The following is a 21,178-nucleotide window of genomic DNA, read 5'->3' on the forward strand; positions in this document are numbered from 1 at the left end:
CTTCAATAGCACAGACCAAAAGAAAAAATAAAAATGAAAGCAAAATAATAGGCAAGCAGGATAAAGAAACAATCTACAGGCTGGGGAATAAACATGTACAAGAAAGGAGTAAATATTCCATATACATGTTTATGTATCAAGACACAAAAACCTGATAGCTAGAAACAAACAGATTATAAAAAGGTTAAATTATCTAAATATGCATTTCTCCAATGACACATATAAGTCACTAACATGAATAAAAACCAACATTCAACATCATGAGCATCAAATCCATGAGAAGAAACCATGAAGTATACTATGCTATGCATCAAATCATATCATGCCTGGGAAATAGCTACTCTTAGAAAGATGAAATGTCAGAGTTGAAGAGAATGTGGAAAACAAAGAATGGAGTTTTAAATATTTTTGGAGGACTATCAAAAATTATGGTCCCTATGGGAAGCCATATGTGAATTACTCCAGAAATTAAAATTGGACTACCTGTGACTGGGAAGTGACTTAGAAGTTAAAGGTGCTTGCTTGTAAAACCTGAGATCCCAGGTTCATTTCCAAACCCACCCTTATAAAAGCTTGTTGCAAAAAGTGGTGCAATCATCTGGCGTACATTCAGAACAGTAAGACCACAAGTGAACCCATACACACATACATGCAAGTAAATGAATAGAAATAAAAAAATGAATTAAGTCCCATCCCTCCTACTATTGGATATATATCAGAAAGAAATAAAATCATTATGTTGAAGTTATTCAAGTCCTCCCATGGTCAAATCTATTATCATTAGCAACATTGTGTGTTAGACTATGATGTGATATATATGGATATATGTGTGTGTGTGTGTGTGTGTGTGTGTGTGTGTGTGTGTGTGTGTGTGTGTATTAACATTGAAACTTTAAAAATATTTTTGAATATATGACAACATAGATAAAACTGGAGGATACTATGTTATATTAAGTAAATGTGTAGCTGAAGTATATTAAATTAGACATAAAGATAAATACAACATCATCTCAACAATATATTGTTACATAAGAAATAAAAGGTGAACTTAAAACTAGGTGATATTTACTAAAGACTGGGTGTTGGTGGATATTGAGAAAATATTGGTCAAATGATACAGATCTTCAGTAACATGGGAAAATAATTTCAAGAACTGATTACACCATATGGAACTATACTTGTTAACAATGTTTTACATTCTTACTAATTGCTGTTCATAAATTAAAAGACTTGTCACTACTAAAATTGACAAGCTCATGAAGTCTGGTATGCATACATTTATAATTCAGTCATTATAAATATATAAATACTTCAAAACAAAATGTACATCACATACTCATGTATTTTTATTTACTAATGAAAATACGCAAGTAAAAATAAAAGTGGTTGTTTAGATGTAAAATTGCATAAAAAAGAATGAGCATTAAAGCTAAAAATTGATTTTAGTGGAAAATATATAAAAAGTGTGACTATATAACACAGTATTTGAAGATTCTAATAGTAGGACAGTTAAGAGCCAACAGTTTAAGGGTGTGTGTTGGAACTCTGTGCTTACTGCTAAAATTTTCCATAAACCTGAGAATAGTATTTTTTTTAAATCTAAATAGCCAAGAAAATCAACTTGCCTATATTAGACAAGTTTGTCAGGAGTAAGTCACTTGTGGTGGCACCCACTTGTAATCCCAGCTTTTGGAAGGCAGAGGCAGGAAGTTCAGCTCATGACTCAAGAGTCCATGTTGAGCTATGTAGTAAATTCCATACTGTCCTGGGTTCCACAGTGTCAGTCACTGCAAAATCAGAAAAGAAAGACATTGTGAAGAATAACTTCTTTCTGACTAACTTAACAAAATAAATATTTGTAATTAGTTAGGTATTATTTTATAGCAGTTTTAGCACCTATATATATTCTTCGGCAATGTCTAAAATGTACAGTTATACAATATTAGCATTGTGGTTGTTTAATAAAATGGTCTTACAACATTAATATTTAATCAATTAATTATTACAGTGTGGTAATAAAATCAATAACAAGAATGAAGCAGTTGGCTATTACATTTTTTGCTAACAATACTAAAATCAGAGATAAACACTTTGTACATACAATCAAAAGTCACCTATGTCACTAAGTAAGTCATGGAGACAAAACTGCTTGCTGGTACTTTATGTTCCACAAGGGCAAGTTAAATATAAAAATAAAATTAACATAGCATTATTTTAACTGATGAAATTGAAATATTGAATAATATTATGATGCTATAGAATTACCAAGAAAAACAAAGAAAAGTAAGTCACTTATCTCAAAAATAAAATTTAAAAATGACAAACTAAAAATTGCTATTGTCCTTTAACTGTGAAAATTAAATGTTGATATAAATTAATATATAGGAAAACCTTTAAGATCACTTTGTAGAAATGTCTGTATGTTACAAGACTTTCACTTTAGATTAGCAATAATATAAGAAGTTGAGTAGGAACACTGAGATTTTTACAGTTATGAGCATTAATATTAGCATGGCCTCTGTGCAAGGACGACATGCAAATTTGTGAAGTGTTCCATATTTTAAAAATAAAAATAAAAAAGAAGTATAATGCACCATATAAAAGAGACTTGGATGTAATTTAGAATAAAGCACTTATTAAAAGCATTATTTAGCATTAAATATTTAACACAATATTTCAGTGACCAAAAGCATGAATATTTAACTGTATTAAATTCAACCAGTTACTACTATATAATTTAGGATTATGTTAATACTAGTTTACACTAGTATTACAAAGTGTGGAACAGTCTCAGTATGTTAGTTATGAAAAACCAACTTAAAATAGTGGTAATTTTGGCTTGTATTTATTTATTATTTTTTTATTTTTAAATTTAATTTATTAGTTTTCTTTTCAGCAAATACAGGCAGTTTGGTACCATTGTTTAAGCTCATCCATGATCTACCCCCTCCCATTGGACCCTCCTTGTTGATGTAAATGGGTCGTGTATTGTGGAGTTAACCCACAGTTATTGATACAATAAATGTCTCTGCATAACATGACCCAACATGTGACTCTGACATTCTTTCCGCCCCCTCTTCCACAAAATTTCCCTGAGCCATGTTGGGTTCATTTTTGGTGTGCCTCAGTGATGAGGTGTTGGGAGCCTCTGAGGCTCTGGCTCTCTGATTTGGTAGGAGTAGATTTTTCTCTGTGTTGGTCTCCTTCCCCTTTGTGCTGGTATCCGGTTCATCAGGAAAACATCACCCTTGCTTTAAGAGTTCAGTATAGAAAGAAAAATACTTTAAAATGTATACAATATTTTAACACTTAGAGTGATGATTTGCTTAGAATTAATCAGATAGAAATTATTTTTACCATTCACAAATGTTAACAGCACAATTTCATTGGGATGAATTATTTGATGGCAATGGTATTTTGAGGCTTGAAGACACTTCAGATAATATTTAGGTTTTACTAGTGAGCTATTATATTTAGGACATAGCCCCTTTCTAAATTCATTTTAGTCTGTCTTAGTCCTTGGATTTTCTACATAAATGATTTGTTTCAAATAGTCTGTGTGTGTGTGTGTGTGTGTGTGCGCGCGCTCATGCATGCACACGTGTGCACACTTGTGTGAAAATTTTCAATGTAAGAGACTGTCCCATTCAACTTCATATTCATTTGAATATAATGAAACTGAAAATATTACTTGATTTTAGGTCTATTTAACTAAATAAGCTAAGTAAAATTATATCAAGATCCTATCATGTTGAATGTTAACACCACTATAAAATTTAAACATAGTCAAATTTTCTTTCACTTTTTTAATCTGTTTAAATTTAAATCCTTAAAAAACTAAAATATGTTTGATAGTTTAGTAATTTATGCTGTGATTCCCTTATTTGAATGTAATTTTTCACAAATGCCTCATAACATACTTTTAAAAATTATTCTTAAGAGGTAGAATGAAAACTGTTAACCCATAAATCAGATTCAAATGCCTGTCTAAACTGATGAGTCTTCTGGGCAATCTAGGGCAAAAATGAATGTTTTTGTTCCTTCCTTCCTTCCTTCCTTCCTTCCTTCCTTCCTTCCTTCCTTCCTTCCTTCCTTCCTTTCTTCTTTATTTTTTTTTAAGTTGGCAGTTTTCAATATTAAGGCCATGCACAGCACATTGCTAAGCTTTTATCCTTCTTAATTATAAATCATGAATGGGGGTCAACTATTCCAAATTGCCTTTCAAGTTATAGTTGATATATATCAAGGTTTCTGTAACAGTTCAAATCCTTAAACTGGCTTAAAATTCATGTGAATTATGGAAAATTAAGGAGTCATTAAAAAACATAATGATTACACCTTTCATTTACCAAAGCAATTTTCTCTTTGACGATAGAGATACTATCTTTCAACTGGACAGAAGCTTGTTAGTTTTTTTTTTTTTTTTTCTTATTTTCTTTTTTGGGGTCTGTTTTCCTAGATGCTACATTTTAATGTCTTTGTTTCTTCCAAAACACATTTTGAAATTTAATCCCCATGTTAACCATGTAGGGGAAAGAAGAATCCTGGGGGTGGGGGCAGATATTTGCAGTCTGATACTAGGATGATGGAAAGAAGTCACCATTTCTACCCTTAGGTCCTCTGCCAATGAATTATTTCTTCCTTAAGGATGAATCCCCTCAAGGTGCCATTTGGACCCAACTTTGACCATACACATGTCTTTCAGCACATTTGAGGCAGGAAAACATTGGGGAAAGTTTAGCCCCATGGGAAACTGACTCTAGTAGAAAATACCACCTTCTCCTAAAAAAATGCAACTGAAGAACAAGGAACCCCCACTGGCCCCACCTCACCATGCTGCATGTAAACTCCACTCCACCCACTGAGCTAACTTTGCCTTCCTTTTTGTAACTATTCTATTTTTTTTTCAAAAATATATATTTTTTTAATTTATTGAGAGCGAGAGAGAGAAAGAAGCAGACAGATGGGGTGGAGTGTAGATTGAGAGAATGGACACCCCAGGGCCTCTAGCCACTGCAAAGAAACTCTGTGGCCTCCAGCCCGGCCCACCTTTGTGACTGTTCTTTGTGACAGGTTATTGAAATATATATTTTAGATAGATCAGAGAACAGAATAGCAGAGGCCCATGCCATGGACAGGTTTTAGGTGCTTGGGCACAAAGACAAAGTGTGACCACAAAGTGAACTTTAAGAGAAATACCTCTAATTTACCACCTTATGAACACGTTCAGAAAACATTTTAAAACCCAAACCTGTCCAAACAGAGCATTAACCCAAAGGGTATCCTAATTTGTATCCTCTCCTAAAATCTCCCAGGCCAGTCCTGGTGCACCTGAACCTCTCCACCAAATGGCCACTTTACTTTCAGCTGCATTTTCAGACTGTCACTCTTGTTTTGCTCACTGTAAGGGGTCTGCACATTTCTATTTGAGTCTTTCCTCAGTCCTTTCAGTAAGGTGTCAACAAACCTGGAAACATTAAGAGACCACCAGGAACACCTTATCTTGGACTTCCCAGAGTTTAAACTGTGAGAAATAAGCTTGAACTGTTTATAAACTACGCAGTCTGTGGTGTTCTCTTATAGTGTATAAAGGCATTACCACCTATGGGCAGTATAGATGTCTAGAATATCTGAGAGCAACTTTTCCTGTAAGGGTCTTAGAGACATACAGTTTTTATCTGTCTAATGTGACAAACTTGCACATACTTGTCCTGTAATTATTTCTTGAGTCATTCTGACTTTTTTCATCTATGAAATATTTACCTATCCTGAGCTCTGAGTTACCCATGCACAACTATATAAATAACTTTTATAGTCAAAAAATATGGATCTTCGCCCCAATGATGTTCAATGCATGACTAAAATGTATTAACACTAGTTTTTGGATAGGTCCTATCTCCTGTCTTATGTTCTTAACATTAGCAATAGAGGCTTAGATATTATAATAATTATAGATGATTTTTCACTGTCCATTCCTTGATTGCCTGGAAACTTCTGACCATATTGTTCCATCTGAAGCTATCATAGTTCCAGAGGTTATGGAAATGTGTGTTAAATGAACTTATTAATGGAAATAAAGATGTTTTAATGATGATCTATAATCTAGCTATTTATGGTTCTTTGAGTGGGGGCTGCCCATGAGATTTTGTCATTGTTGTCTCTATTTCTGTATGTTCATTACTTATGTCAAACACTGGAAGCTAGAATAAAATCCCAGTTTTAGAAAATACAGAAAAAACAGAGGCACAGATGTAGTTGAGTTTGTATTGCAAGAAGAATTAATTACCCTTGTTGTCTGAACGTATTCAAACATTATTAAAATGTGTGTGATATACATTTCCTTCATTAGATTATTGCTCAGTCATAGAAAGTCTTACAGTATAAACAGTATTAAATAAATTGTATTTATTAGCAGTCCTTAGATCTTTGAATAATTGTTCATTATTAGCAACAATCTAAGGAAATGTGTATGTTTATGTGTTCAATACCCACAAAGTATTTAATTTTTGTAACATTTCACAAATATACCTAGATGTGATGACTACTTTCACATATAAAATAACTTTTACATAGATTATTATGATAAGAAAATAACATATTTTGCATTAAGGAAAAGGAGTGGGAAGATGAGGAGGAATATTTATGATTTGACACACACTGCCTTCGGAAAATAATCAATACCACAGATTAATTATGCAGTCAAATATAGCACTCATGGGAATAAGACAGGAATACAATGTATTGTTTCCATTATTCCACTATAATAATCTTCCTTAGGTACCATCAGTTAAATTTCTGTGCTCATCTTTGGCAATTGTTTGATACCATTTCCTATTGTTACTGAGTTAAGAATAAGAAAATTATTTGACCAAATCTTTACCACATTGCAACATTTGCTCATAAATCTGTGACATACACAGGGCTGTCACACCCTAGTGGAGGAGGTGATTTCTAGAGCGCTCAGCATCACCATGCCCTGAGTTCAACATCCGAGGGAATCTTAATTTTTTTCTCCATGTGTCTCTGTGGCAGCATCAGAGGTGTGATCCCCATGTGGTCCAATTAGTTGTGTATTTTTCCCTGGCTTCAGGTGACACATTTTACTTAATTATTTGAAGAATGAAATCTTTATATAGACTTAAAAAAATCACTTTTAAAACAATATTTTGATTGTGTTCATAAGGTGCTTTTTTATTAAAGTAATAAAATGAAGGTGTCAAGTTGAAGGAATTAAGATGAACTTCATGTATTTTTAAAGAGCAAACCATTAAAGTATGTAAAGTCAGGCATGCAGATATGAGATGTAATTTTCCCATATTTGATCCTTGAAATTATCATTTTTAGAAATTGTGCTTTCTAATAGAATAAATGAAACAATGAAAATGAAAATATAAATATCAGAATTGGGTTTTTCATTTTATTTGGGAACATACTTTGCTCTTATGTAGAATAAAATGTATCAATGATCTCTCCTGGGATTTTACATATGAATTAATTTGACAATTAATCATGAGTAGAATGTAAAATTCATTACAAATAAACTTTTAATTTTTAAATTTAAATATAGTATCTCTTCTTTTTGAGGCAGGTTTTCATTTTGGCCCAGTATAACCTTGAACTCACTTTGGAGCACAGACTGGCTTTGAAATTATTGTAATTCTTCTGGCCTAGCCTCCAAAATTCTGATCTTATAGAAATCAGCTCTAAATCCCTGATAAAATGAACTACCTTTTAATTTGGCTAGTATATAATGTACATGACTGTCAAATTATACAATGTCAAAAGAGGAAGCACTAACGAGAATAAAATGCATGTTTATAGAGGTAAAAGGACCCCATTTTATTATAAATTGTTATGTCAATATCGATTGATCTAAATATTATCTTTTAACATTTGAAAATAATAATTATGTCAGGAGAATATGAAATATTTCTTAATATTATAACATTAAAATATATAATCCAATATATTTTCACAGAGGAAGGGATGATCAATGTACACTAATATCAGTATTATTCTATCTATCCTATAGTTATTAATACAAATGCCAATCAGGATAATTTTTTTTGAGGTAGGGTCTTGTTCTGGCTCAGGTTGACCTGGAATTCACTATGTAGTCTCAGGGTGGTCTGAAACTCACAGCAATCTTCCTACCTCTGCTTCCTGAGTGCTGGGATTAAAGGTATGCACCACCACACTCAGCTCAATCAGGATAATTTTAAATAGAGTGAAACTACAAATTTAAATTCAGACAGCTTTTTCACAGCACCTGGACTGTATCATGTATCATGAAATAAAGTAAACCATTTAATTGCCAAATTCCCTTATAAATTTAAAAGAGGCTTGCTATAAAAATTACATGTAATCAATATAAATGCAACTATAAAAGTCACTACATATGGCACCCTGTAATTTAATTATTTCTTCATAATTATTGCTGAGACAATTTTATATTTAGAAAGTACATAAGAAATGGATACCTTGATATTCTATGTTATTGTTATTTTAATCAAATGCATAATTTCTCAGATATTTTACTTAGTATACTTTTGAGAAAAAAATTAACCCTTAAGTTTTATTTAGAATTAGGCATTTAGAAATATACATTCCCTTGGGCTAGAGAGATGTCTCAGCAGTTAAGTACACTTTCTGTGCAAGCATGAGACCTGAGAAGGCCTGCAACTGCCTGAATTTGAATCTCCAGATCCCACATAAGCAGCTGGGTGTGGCCATCAAGCTCCTGTACAGTCTTGCAAGGAGGAACAGGGAGTAGGGAATCACCCAGGCTTGCAAAAATCAGCAAGCTCCAGTCTCCATAACAAGACTCAAGCTCAAAACAAAAATGAACAGAGGAGTAATGGAGTGAGACATCGGATGTTGTGCTCTTGCCACTACAGATAAGTGCATGGGGTACTATAAGGGTACATGCATGTGCATATACCCCCCCACACACACCACCACCACCACCACCAAATCACATACACATTGACAAAAAATAAAGTGTCCTCATTGGCAAAATTCTTGTCAGCTTGTCCTTGTTGCTTCTGTTTCAGTGTGTTCATCACTGGTGCTGAAAAATTAAAACTAGAGTAAAAGCACAGCTTTAGAAAATCTGAAGGAGGAACAAATTGGAAATCATCTGTGAGTCAACTTGCTCAGATTAGGAATCAAGTAAGAGACACACCTCTTGGGCAGATCTGGGGCTGTTTCCAGGAAGGGTTAACTGAGGGCCAAAACCTACCTCCAGAGTGGCTCTTCTCTTCTGTGGTCACTATAGATAAGGAAGCTCTGAGAGAACACAAGACCTTTTCCATGGCTGCCTCTAACATTTGCTGGAGCACGGACCTACACTTTTTCTGTTACCCTTGGCAGAATTTGGAATCCACTGTCATCAGCTTTCCAACATGAACTGAAAGCCAGAAGCTCTCTAGGAATCTCCAAGAAATTCAGTGCCAAACTAGGACCGCTGAGATATGTAGCCTTTTTGACTTAGCACCTACATGTCTTCATAACTTCCAGCCACAAGACAGCTATTGGTGGACTGTACAGCCAATATTGTGTAAGCTAATCAAATAAACCCCTTTGTAATGTGTAGACATTCTCGGGATGCTGTTCGTTTAGAGAACCCTCAAACACTGAGTAATCATCATTTCACCAAGTGTATGCGTCTCAGGATGTCACCATGCACATCAAGTTTGTATGTTTTTACCAAACAATCATACCACAATGAATCTGGAAATTAATTTTTATGTGCATGTTTATGGGAAAATATCTGATTCTGATTCTTCTGTAAGTGTTTGGAATGTGAAGACATAATTCACACAAGCTGAGTATCAGGAGTTTTAGAATATCTTTAGTTTCATTTCATTCCTTAGCTGAAAAGATAAAACATGCTTACAAAAACAGGACTGAAATGCAGATGCTACTTATATTCTCTAAAATCCTAAGCAGAGAAACTTCAACCACTACAGGAAATTTTTCAATGGTACTTTGCCAAAGACAATGCATGAAAATTGAACTTGTGTACATATAACTATCCATACATGGTAAAGCTTGCCATATTACATACTATTGAATAAGGTATTACCAAAGACTCTACTGTTCCAACATTATCTACCTTTAATTTTCATACATATGTTAACAACTATGTTTATATTAATTTTTCAGTATTGTCGTTTCATGTGTTATTTTATTTAAAACATATACTATCTTCCTTCAAAAAATAGAGAAGATGAGGTTAATTGATTTATTTGCTTCACTAATAACTAAAATAATTGGATTTCTCCTGTTTCAAGGTATGAAATTTTCAGGTGATGGCACCATAGCATACTAGTTATCCATATTCTGATGTTAATAAGTGATTTTTAGAGTTCACTTTCTCTACTCAATTTAGCCTGAAATAATTAATGACCTGACAAATGAGTGATCATTTTTAATAGAAACTGGAGCATTCTATGTAGCCCAGAATTCAAATGACATGTTGGTATGTTTTTACTCTATGGACATTAATTAGCTATCTCACATCATAATTTTAAGAGTGGCCAGATACATATGAAAATCATAAATATTTGCACCTACACATCCTTCACATCATTATACCCTACCTTGAGTTTTATTTCAATAAAGATATCTGTGTGAAGACAAAGGTGGACGTATCTCAAACTCACTAAGGTAAGATTTGAAAGAACTTGTAATTATGCACAGTATGGATGGTCTTTTATTTTTTGTTTAGTTACTTTTTTATTTATTTGAAAGAAAGTGAGTCAGGGGAGAGAGAGAGAAAAGGAGAGAGAAAGAGAGAGAGAGGGGGAGAGAGAAAATGGGCACACCAGACCCTCCAGCCACTGCAACTGTGCATCTGGCTTATGTGAGTACTAGGGAATCAAACCTGGGCCCTTAGGCTTTGCAGGCAAACACCTTAACCACAAAGCCATATCTCCAGCCCAAAGATGACCTTTCAACTAGAACGTTAAATTTTATCATATTAAAAACATTGAGTCTACCAATAGCCATATGCACTAATCCAGTGTCTAGGTTTAAAAAGGTCAGCAGGACCCTCATACATCTTCTGTTTACTGCGAATCTTGCTTGCATCAAGAGGCTATGCCAAGTGACTGGGCCAGACCAGTTAGGTCTGTATAATATAATTCAGAACTTTTGTTCAGAGGTACAAATGGACAATTATTGTTTCTCAAAACACACTTCGATTATTAAGTTACCTGAATGCTCAGCTAATCGTATTGAAAAAAAATGTATTGCCCACATAGAATTATTGACATGATCTGAATGTCTTAGAACTTCTGACATTACATTAACCTATGTATATGTCATGTTATCACCTAACAAACCATATGATGGTCTTAAACAGAGTATTTCATAGGCAAAGGGTATTAGTTTTATACTCCTTAGCTATTCATTTTCCTTTTTCAGACAGTGTTAAGCAAGTAAGTCTAAGTTGATTATTTACTATTTCTAAAATAGTTCTCTGTCTTTCAATTGCCATTGTAGGATTTTAAGATGAAAGTGTCCAAAGACTTAATTGGTTTATATTTTTCACCACAGTTATTTTACTATGGCATGTAAGCTCATAAAAGAACCCCACTTAAAATATTGTAACAGCATTTCAGATTGGTGTTTAAGAATCTTCTAATATTAAACTTGGAATTTGCTGATCCATAATGTTATGGACAAATCTTCACAAATTGTGCTGAGCATTTGTCACTCAGAACAGAAAATAAGCAACTACAACTAGGTTTCTTGGAACTTAGTGTACAATTATCATTCTATAATTTCTATACTTGCTGTTCAGGTATATAGTCACATGATGGCAAATCAACATCTGTAGATAGAAAACAATTTTTTGCCCAAAAAGGCACCTGATTACTCCTTTTTTTAAAAAAAAAAGGAAAAAAGAAAAATCCATCAGAAACAAAGCCAAGAAAGGGAAACTATAATTTGAAATTTTCACCTTACAAAACATTGGTGAAAAAAAATCTACACTTGTGTTTAAAAACTTCATAGGATAATCAAGTCATGCAGCAATAAGCTAAATAAATCACTTGTTAATGTATTTTTTTCAATAGCATTATCCATAATAAAATACAGACTTATAAGATTAAGTGTTTTATGACATCATCAATTTACATTTTTAAAATTTATCTAATTATTGCATTAACAGCATGAAATGATTTAAATGATGACTTGTGATGCTAGTCTCTGAACATCATTTATTGTGACTATTTGTTTTTTTAATATTTTATTTATTTATTTGAGAGAGAGAGAGAGAGAGACAGAGGGAGATGCAGAGAGAGAGAATGGGAGCACCAGGGCCTCCAGGCACTGCAAACGAACTCCAGATGTGTGAGCCCCCTTGTGCATCTGGCTAACGTGGGTCCTGGGGAATCGAACCAGGATCCTTAGGATTTGCAGGCAAATGCCTAAACCACTAAGCCATTTCCCCAGCCTATTGTGACTATTTGTATCTTCAGAATATTAGTGATTACTATTATTAATTAAATATAGAAATTATGGCCCTGTATGTTCATCCCACAACAGGCTAATTGAGTTGATTGATAAGGACTTTATTTGAAAAGCTCAAGATGGAGGAAGGCCTTTGCCCTTTGTGAAGCCCTTCTAGGTGGCTGATAATGGTTGCAGCCTGATGGGCTTCGTCTCCCAGCCTGTGGGGTTAGCTGAGGCACATTAGATCCTTATTCCCTAGTCTTGTGATATTTTACCATTTTTCCAAGATGTCTCTTCTCACTGGTTCATTGCAGGCTGTACAATGCACAGATTGGAGGGTGGGAATAGCTGCCCAAGGCATGTTTCTGATCACAAACTCAGCAATGAATGAAAACACTATCAGAGCTCAGTTTCAAAGACATCAATAAGCTGCAGATCATTTGTCTTTTTCTTTAAATATGTTACATTTATCCCAAAAATAATGAAATAAAATCATAAGTGATATCTCATAGTTAAAGAAGAAACACAGAGGTACAATTTCAACATTATCTTCAGCATTATACATATTTATAAGTAAATTTTAAAGATTTTTATGAATGTAAAGATACTATTGAATTTGTTTGCTTAAGTTACAACCAATACATGAACTCTTTTCTACTCCCTTTTAAGGACCTGATACAATAAGTAGGTGATCATAATTTGGGGAAAATTGTATAATTATGATAAATGAAGTTAATTTACATAAATATTCTCTGTCCATTTTGTTGGTGATGGTGGCTTTTATCGTGTGACATTAGGGCAATGGGATTGTGGATGGACATATGAGTGTCTCATCTCATTCCTTCCTTGGTAACAATTATGGGAAAGACATCCAGTAGAATTCTAGATTAATTCAGAGCTACTTCATCCTATCCACAACAGAAAGTAGAATGAATAAATTAAAACTTATGCTTTGTCTCCCACTTTTGATGATTTCTTTTCCAAGGAAAGCTGAGTGATAAAATAAATTTTAGAGTAATCTTTTTTATGTAAATATTACTTTTTGTCTCCCATAAATTGTTTGTATTGAGTATTCTGACACAAAAGCCATTAATACAGATAATTTAAAATCTAAACAATAACTTATGAAACATTCAGACTACACAAATGTATAGCTCAGTAGTCACCAGAGGTGGAAAATAGTTGGCAGAATGTGAGACTGCTTAAGAGGTGACAAGTTCCCTTTAAGATGATAAAAATGTTCTGAACCAGACAGTAACTGTTAATTAAGATTGTAATTTCATATGGCCAATGTGGTGAATGGTATATAATATGTATTTTATCACAATGAAACAAGATTGTAGGAGGGAAAAAATTGAAGGCAGAAAATTAAAAACAAATCTTTCTAAACAATTGTGCAATACAAAGGAGTTCAGAAATGATACAGGAGATATGGGGTTAAGGGAAAATGCTTAAAACTCTGAATACAGTGTCATTATATGGAAATATCTAGATGTTTGATGAATAAATGTATGATTATCAAAGGCACAGAGGGTGTCCAAGTTCACCTCAGGATGAACAGATGAAAATTATTATTAAAACTGTTAGTTCGTGTCATGGTTTGAATGTAAATGTACCCATAGCCTCAAACTTTTTTAATTACTTATATATATTTTTATAAAATGCCTAAGGGTATTTCTACTCATTCTGTGGGTTTTTCAGTTTTTATTTTCCATCTTACTCAATGTTCCCTGAGCCATGATGACATAAACATAAAGCATGTGGGTAGTTTCAGAGCATTCTTAGTTTTCTACCTCTGAGGTTGGATAAGGTGACAGGAGTTCATCTCAACATTATGTTTATACTTTACTTACTAGATATATGTGTGTACACATAATCATGCAAATATTTTGCATAAAAAGAGAAAAGGTAAAACACATTTTTAAATGTTAAAAGACATACAGCATTAAAATTATGTACATAAATATTTATTTTAATATCCCTGTGAAAATATGCATCCATAAAAAACTGTCATAGGTAGAGTAGTATTTTACTAAATATGCATTTTTGTATTATTTTAAGTAGGATATAGCCCAGGTTGGTCTTGAACTCAGAGCAATCCTCCTACCTTAGCTTTCCAAATTCTGGGATTAAAGGCATGCACCATAATGCCTAGCCTTTAATAGAATTTTACTAGCCATACCATAGAGTTCAAAATTAAGTATTGGGCTAGAGAGATGGTTCAGTGGTTGAGGTGCTTGCCTACAAAGCCTAAGGACCCAGGTTCAACTCTCCAGAATCCATGTAAGTCAGATGCTTACAAAGTAGCAAATATGTCTGGAGTTTTGTTTATAGTGGCTGGATGCCCATTATCTCTCTCTTTTTCTCTCTTTCATAAATAATAGTTAACAACAGAATAGACCTACCTCATTGAACATACTTAGCTTAATTTTTTTTGATTTTGTTTCTTTACATGTTAGAATCCAAAAAATCTTTAAGTGATTCTTTGAAATGCTGATTGCATTGTTTTTCCATATTTTTATAAAGTAAACACTTGTTCACATATACATATTATTTTGGCATCTCTATATATTTTTCAAATTCTATCATTTGTGTGCTCATATGGAATGAGTCAAAACATTTAGTAAGAAAGAGCATTCACAAAAAAAGATTTTTGTTTTTTTCATCATGAAATGTTGGATACTTTTCACTGTGGTTACAGAAATTCTGAAATATTATTTAGTAGAGCATATGTTTAATAAACACCTGTTAAGCTACTAAAATATGATGCTATTGATGTATTAAAGTGAAGTTTATGGGCTGAGAAGATGGCTTAGTGGTTAAGGTGGTTGCTTGCAAAACCAAAGGCCTAGGTTCAATTCCCCAGGACCTATGCAATCCAGATGCACAAGGTGGCACATATATCTGGCATTCATTTGCAGCAGCTAGACGCTCTGTTGTGCCCATTCTCTCTCTCTATCTCTCTGCTTCTCTCCCTCCCTCAAATAAAGAAAAATAAAAACATGTTTAAAATAAATTGAAGTTTATTTTCATATGTTTTTTGTTTTCAATATTTAGATATTTTAATAGAACCATACTTTTAAATGACACTAGTGAATAAACAGTTCTATATACATATTAAGTAAAATAATATCATATTATAAATGACCTTCGAAATAAACTGAAATATAGAAATGAGAAAACATATCCACTCATGAGTAGGCCTCATATTGATACCTATGACCGTACCAACTTATATATGTACATATATATGAACAATAAGTAATGCTTTAGTTGATATGGCCATGGGTTTCAATATGAGACCTACTCAAAGTGCATATGTTTTATATATATATATATAATACATAATATATTCATGGATATTCGTGTAATACAGAAGTTTATATTGTACAATGTATTTGATAATTATAGAACATATTCAGTAGTAAAAATTTAGAATTATTTGACTAACTGATCTGCTCAGTGGAATGGATCCCAAAGCTGGAACAGCAAATCAAGTCAGAACCATATCCAAAATGAGGGCGCTCTTCATTATCAAGCTCCCACCAATTCCTGGCTACAAGAGGGCCTACGCCTATTAAAGTCTCTCTAAATAAAAACAAAGCTCACCTCATTTATTTGGCACAAACTTCACTCTCCGTTGGAGAATTGGCTTCTCTTTTTCGGATTGATACAGATTCTAAAGAGAGAACAATCTCATCGTACCTCAAAAGGGCCCCAGCTGAAACTAAGCATAATTGAGGAAATGAGTAAGAGTGCTATTTTCATGGTGAACCTGCTACCAGCACAAGGATGAAAGAGAGAGACACACAGAACCCGCAACTCATGTCAAACCAGGGATCCAGAGACAAAGAGGCTTCCAAGATCTCATCACTGAAGCAGACCTAAAATTAACCCACCATGGCTCAGGGAAATTTGGGGAAGAAGGCGCCGAAAGAATGTCAGAGCCCCAGGTTGGGTCATTAAGCACAGTGACATTGCCTCTTACCCAAAACTGATGGCTAACCCCATAATGTACGACCCACATTGCCCAAGGAGGAGGGTCCGTATGGAGGGGGGAAGGACAGGGAAGAGGCTAACAATGCTACTAACTTTACTGTATACACTGAGCACAAAACTAATAAAAACAATAAAATAAATGAGATAAACTTGACTAAAATATTTAGAACTAGAGGTAATAACTTAGCTAAGAAAATAATGCAAATTTTCCAATTAAGAAGCAATAAAAAGAGAGCAAGATGAAAAGTGCATGATTGCTACCCTGTCAGTATCTCCTGGTGTTGGTCACAATTGAGTAATTAATTTTGCATCCCCTGCCATGCTCAGACTTAGGATTTTTTTTTTTTTCTTTCCTATCTCAGCATCTTGAAACAAAACAGGATAACTGAGAATTCTCATTAAAGAAAAAAATAAATCTCATTTCTATTTGTGTCATCTGGAATAATTTTAGGGTTTGAGATGTCAGGAGATTCATTAAGTGATGTCAATCAGTAATTCTTTTAAAATTCTAAGTAACTTACAGATAAAGAAGGGTGCATTTTCAGTAACAACTTTTAAATAAACATGTAAATGTATTCTGAGCTATAAATCAAGAATAATGTTCTTTCCATTTTCCTGAAATTTTCTTTAGGCTTCCAGTTTTAGGGTAACAACCACACTAGCATACGCAACTTATTTCTTTTATTATATGTTTCCTTTTACAAATATGTAAGGGGAGAAAATGAAAAAAAAATAATAATCTACTTAAGTTATATGAGCACAGTAGAATTCTGATAGATTTATCTTAATACAACTGAAGGTGTGAATGATATGTTATATATAATCAAATTTTACCATCTATTTTCATAAAATGGAACATAAAGCTGATAATGTAATACCATTAATAATCCCATAATTATTGTAGTTTAAATCAACATGGTCCTTCAATGCAGAACTTATCTACCCACACTTCTAGATCCACATTCTTGGCTTATCTAGTGCTCTGTGGTAAAAGTCTATCTCATCTTTGTTACACTGACATCTGTAATAAAAATATTTATCTTTTATGATGAATGATATGAAATCTAAGCACTATACTATTGAAGTTACAATTTATAACAATTCTGTAATATGTAATATAGTATTGTTTATAATTTATCAATGGTGTGCTCTGCTTCATCATTACATTTTATGAAAATGCACACTTTCCATGTATGTCATGTACATGTTACATACTGAGAAAACTCATTTAGGTGGTCATAAAGTTTTATGCACTTACATACTGCTTGCTAAGTGCATTGTACATGTAGGAATTAGACTTTTCAGACAGGTGTCATGGTGCAAGCCTTTATTCCCAGCATTTAGGAGGCTCTACTCAAAATTACCTATTCCACAAGGGAATACAAATAAAGCCTGGATTATTTCAGGATTTTGTGACCTATACCATGACATCATATTCCCAAAATAAGCAATATGGAGGGAGGGCTAGGTTAGGAAATGAGGACTAGGTTAGGAAAGGAATGATGGTTAGGTTAGGAAAGGAGGGAGGACTAGGTTAGTAATGAGGAAGGGCTAGGTTAGGAAATGAGGGAGTACCAGATAAGGAAACGAGGGAAGGCTAGGTTAGGAAAGGATGGAGGGCTAGGATTGGAAAGGAGGGGGGCTTAGGTTTGGAAAGATGGGAGGGCTAGGGTAAAAAAGAAGGGAGAGCTAGTTTATGAAAGGAAGGATGACTAAATTAGGAAAGCAGGGAGGGCTAGATTAGAAAAGAAGAGAGGGCCAGGATAGGAATGGAGGGAGTGCTCGGTTGGTAATGATGGAAGGCTAGGTTAGGAAAGGAGGGAGGGCTAGATAAGGAAAGGAGGGAAGGCTAGGTTAGGAAAGCAGGGAGGGCTAAGCTAGTTAAGAAGGGAGGATTAGTTTAGTAATTCGGGAGGGCTAAGTTAGGAAAGGAGGGAGGGCTAGATAAGGAAAGCAGGGAGGGCCAGGTTAAGAAAGGAAGGAGGACTAGGTTAGGAAAGGAGGGGAGGGAAGACTAAGATAAGAAAGGAGGGCTGCAGCCTAGTGTGGTGGTGCATGCCTTTAATTCCAGCACTTTGGAGACAGAGGTAGGAGGATTGCCGTGAGTTCGAGTCCATCTTGAAACTCCATAGTGAATTCCAGGTCAGCCTGGGCTAGAGTGAGCCCCTATGTCATAAAACCAGAAAAAGAAAGAAAGAAGGAAAGAAAGAAAGAAAGAAAGAAAGAAAGAAAGAAAGAAAGAAAGAAAGAGAAGGAAAGAAAGAAAGAAAAAAGAAAAGAAAGGAAAGCAGGCTAGGTTAGGAAAGGATGGAGGGCTAGGATATGAAAGGGGCAAGGCTAGGTTAGGAAAGGAGACCGGGATAGCTTAGGGAAGGAGGGAGGGCAAGGTTAGAAAAAGAAAGAGGACTATGTTAAGAAAAAGAAGAAGGACTATGTTAGGAAAGTAGAGAGAACTATGTTGGCTCATGGCAAATAAGGGAACCCATATGTCCCCTCAGGTAACTTTGTCTTCCAGACTTCTTTATTCACAAAAAGAGAGGAAAAAAAAAAAAGAGAAAGTTACTCACATATATTACAACATAGAAAAGGATTCTCATGTACTCATTGAACAGAACTGCACTATGCCACAAAGCACAGGAAGTTTGAAGGCATATGCTCATGCTGTTAATGCTTTCTGTAGGAACTGCAAGGAAGCCAAAAGCTTGCATCTAACTATAATATATTAGACTTATTTTTTCTTTCAAATATGCTTTGTTAAATGAAATATATTTTGATGAAATATTAAGACACTGTGAATACACAGAAGGATTTACTGTTTGCTTTTTGCCAGTAAAATATATTTTCTTACCTGATGTAGAAACCTCAGAGACATCATTTTGATATATAAGGCTGTATGAGTATTTCCTGTGACTTATATTTTAGGTTGCTATTGTCATGGTATCAATTTAATGACAGATATAGTGTGTGAAGGTAGAATAAAGGGTTATTGCACATACATACTGCTATAATAGCATGATTTCTCCCACATATGCTGCTCATTTCAGTTACCCATTAATTATCTTGATACATGTTAGTAGTGAATAGTACTATATCCTTAGATAGGCAGTTATCAATGTAATTCAGTGAAGTGCAACATATATATTTGTATAAGAACAATAATAGTCAATAAATATGAGAGAAATGATTTATAGTTTAATGCTAAGAAACATCAAGTTAAAAAACTTAAAAAATTATCAGAAAGAAGTGTGATATCTCAATGTGGCTTTTTAAAAACCTTAATATTAAATCTATATTTCTCTTATTTCAATTCAATAGCACAATAAATTGTAATTACATCATTTTATAAGTAACACTAGGTTTGGAGAATTATAATATTTTAGTTGCAACAATATTTTGTTATAGGAATTGCCTTAAAATATCTGTAATAAGTCAAATTAATCCATTTTAGAAACTCACTGACACAAGCAAATGGATTTTACATGCATTAATTAACATTATATTTAATTAATATACATACTATGAAATTTTTGTTAAATATTATATACACAGAAATTTTCTGTAAAGATATTAAGTGGTGCATCAGAGCATTAACTTGTAAAAATACTTTATTGTGAATTTTTTATTATAAATGTCAGGTATGTCTTTATTGTATGTCACGGGGAGTTTCAGGGACTTTCCTTGTCGTTCTTGAGAGACTTTTTCTTCATTGTGCTAAAAACATAAAAAATACTAAAAAATCATGTGAAGCATTTATTAACAACACCAGACTAATTTTTTGAAATACTAAGACTTCATACAAATTGCAGTTATTTTAGTTTTTCAAGTAAAATATGAATTTATTCTTTCAATCACATTGTCTACTAATCAAATAACTCTACCATAATATTACTTCTAACATAAATGTTATTAAGCAAATAAAGACTACTAACTTGATTACTGTTTGTAGTGGTTTGAATGTAAAGTGTTCTCTAGATCCCTGAGTCCCTATCTGTTGGAGCCCATGAGAAGTAGAGCCTTGTTGGAAGAAGTCATTTTGAAGTTGGTTAGATAAGCCCACTGGGTGCTCAAAGCTAAGTGGCTCTTGCTCCTCTTCTACCTCCTCCTCCTCTTTTTCTTCTTCTTCTTCTTTTTCTTCCTCCTCCTCCTCTTCTTCTTATACTACTTCTTCTTCTCTTGCTCTTTCTCTCCCTCTCCCCCCCCCCTCTGTCATTGTACTGAGGAATAAAGGTGTGAGCTGGTTCCCATGCTTTCCCCACCTCAAACGTGTAATCTGTAACAAAACTTTGACCCCATAAGAGGCTTTTAGTCAGGTGTTTTGCTCAAGAAACAAGACAGTTCCTGCTGCATTCTTCATAGCACATTATTCTCTGTTATTTCTAGTTTATTTCCCCAAATAACAAAATACCATTTTTGTATTAATAATGTATGCATAGAGATTGGGTTTACTTTCTACTCTCATTGTTTTCTTTTTTATTTATTTATTTATTTTTATACTGGACATACATAGTATGGATACATCATGTATTGGCACCATCCTTTCCCTCATCCTCATTCTACTAGGATCCCTTCTCAGTAGTTGTTGGTATTCTGTATGGGGTTATGGGTTATGCATTGTGAAAGCAGCAGTTAGATATTGGTGGATAGGAATGGCTCTGGGTATGATGACCCATCCAGTGGCTCTAACAATCATTCCAGGCCCTCTTCCAGAAAATTCTCT

General features: G+C 33.8%; 1 pseudogene; it reads left to right on the plus strand.

The window, feature by feature from the left end:
- The first annotated feature begins 2,412 nt into the window (after window positions 1-2,412).
- On the plus strand, window positions 2,413-2,563 carry LOC123459758 (annotated as a pseudogene).
- Window positions 2,564-21,178: the final 18,615 nt, after the last annotated feature.

Source organism: Jaculus jaculus, chromosome 3 (genome assembly GCF_020740685.1).
Source record: "Jaculus jaculus isolate mJacJac1 chromosome 3, mJacJac1.mat.Y.cur, whole genome shotgun sequence".
NCBI classification, from domain to species: domain Eukaryota; kingdom Metazoa; phylum Chordata; class Mammalia; order Rodentia; family Dipodidae; genus Jaculus; species Jaculus jaculus.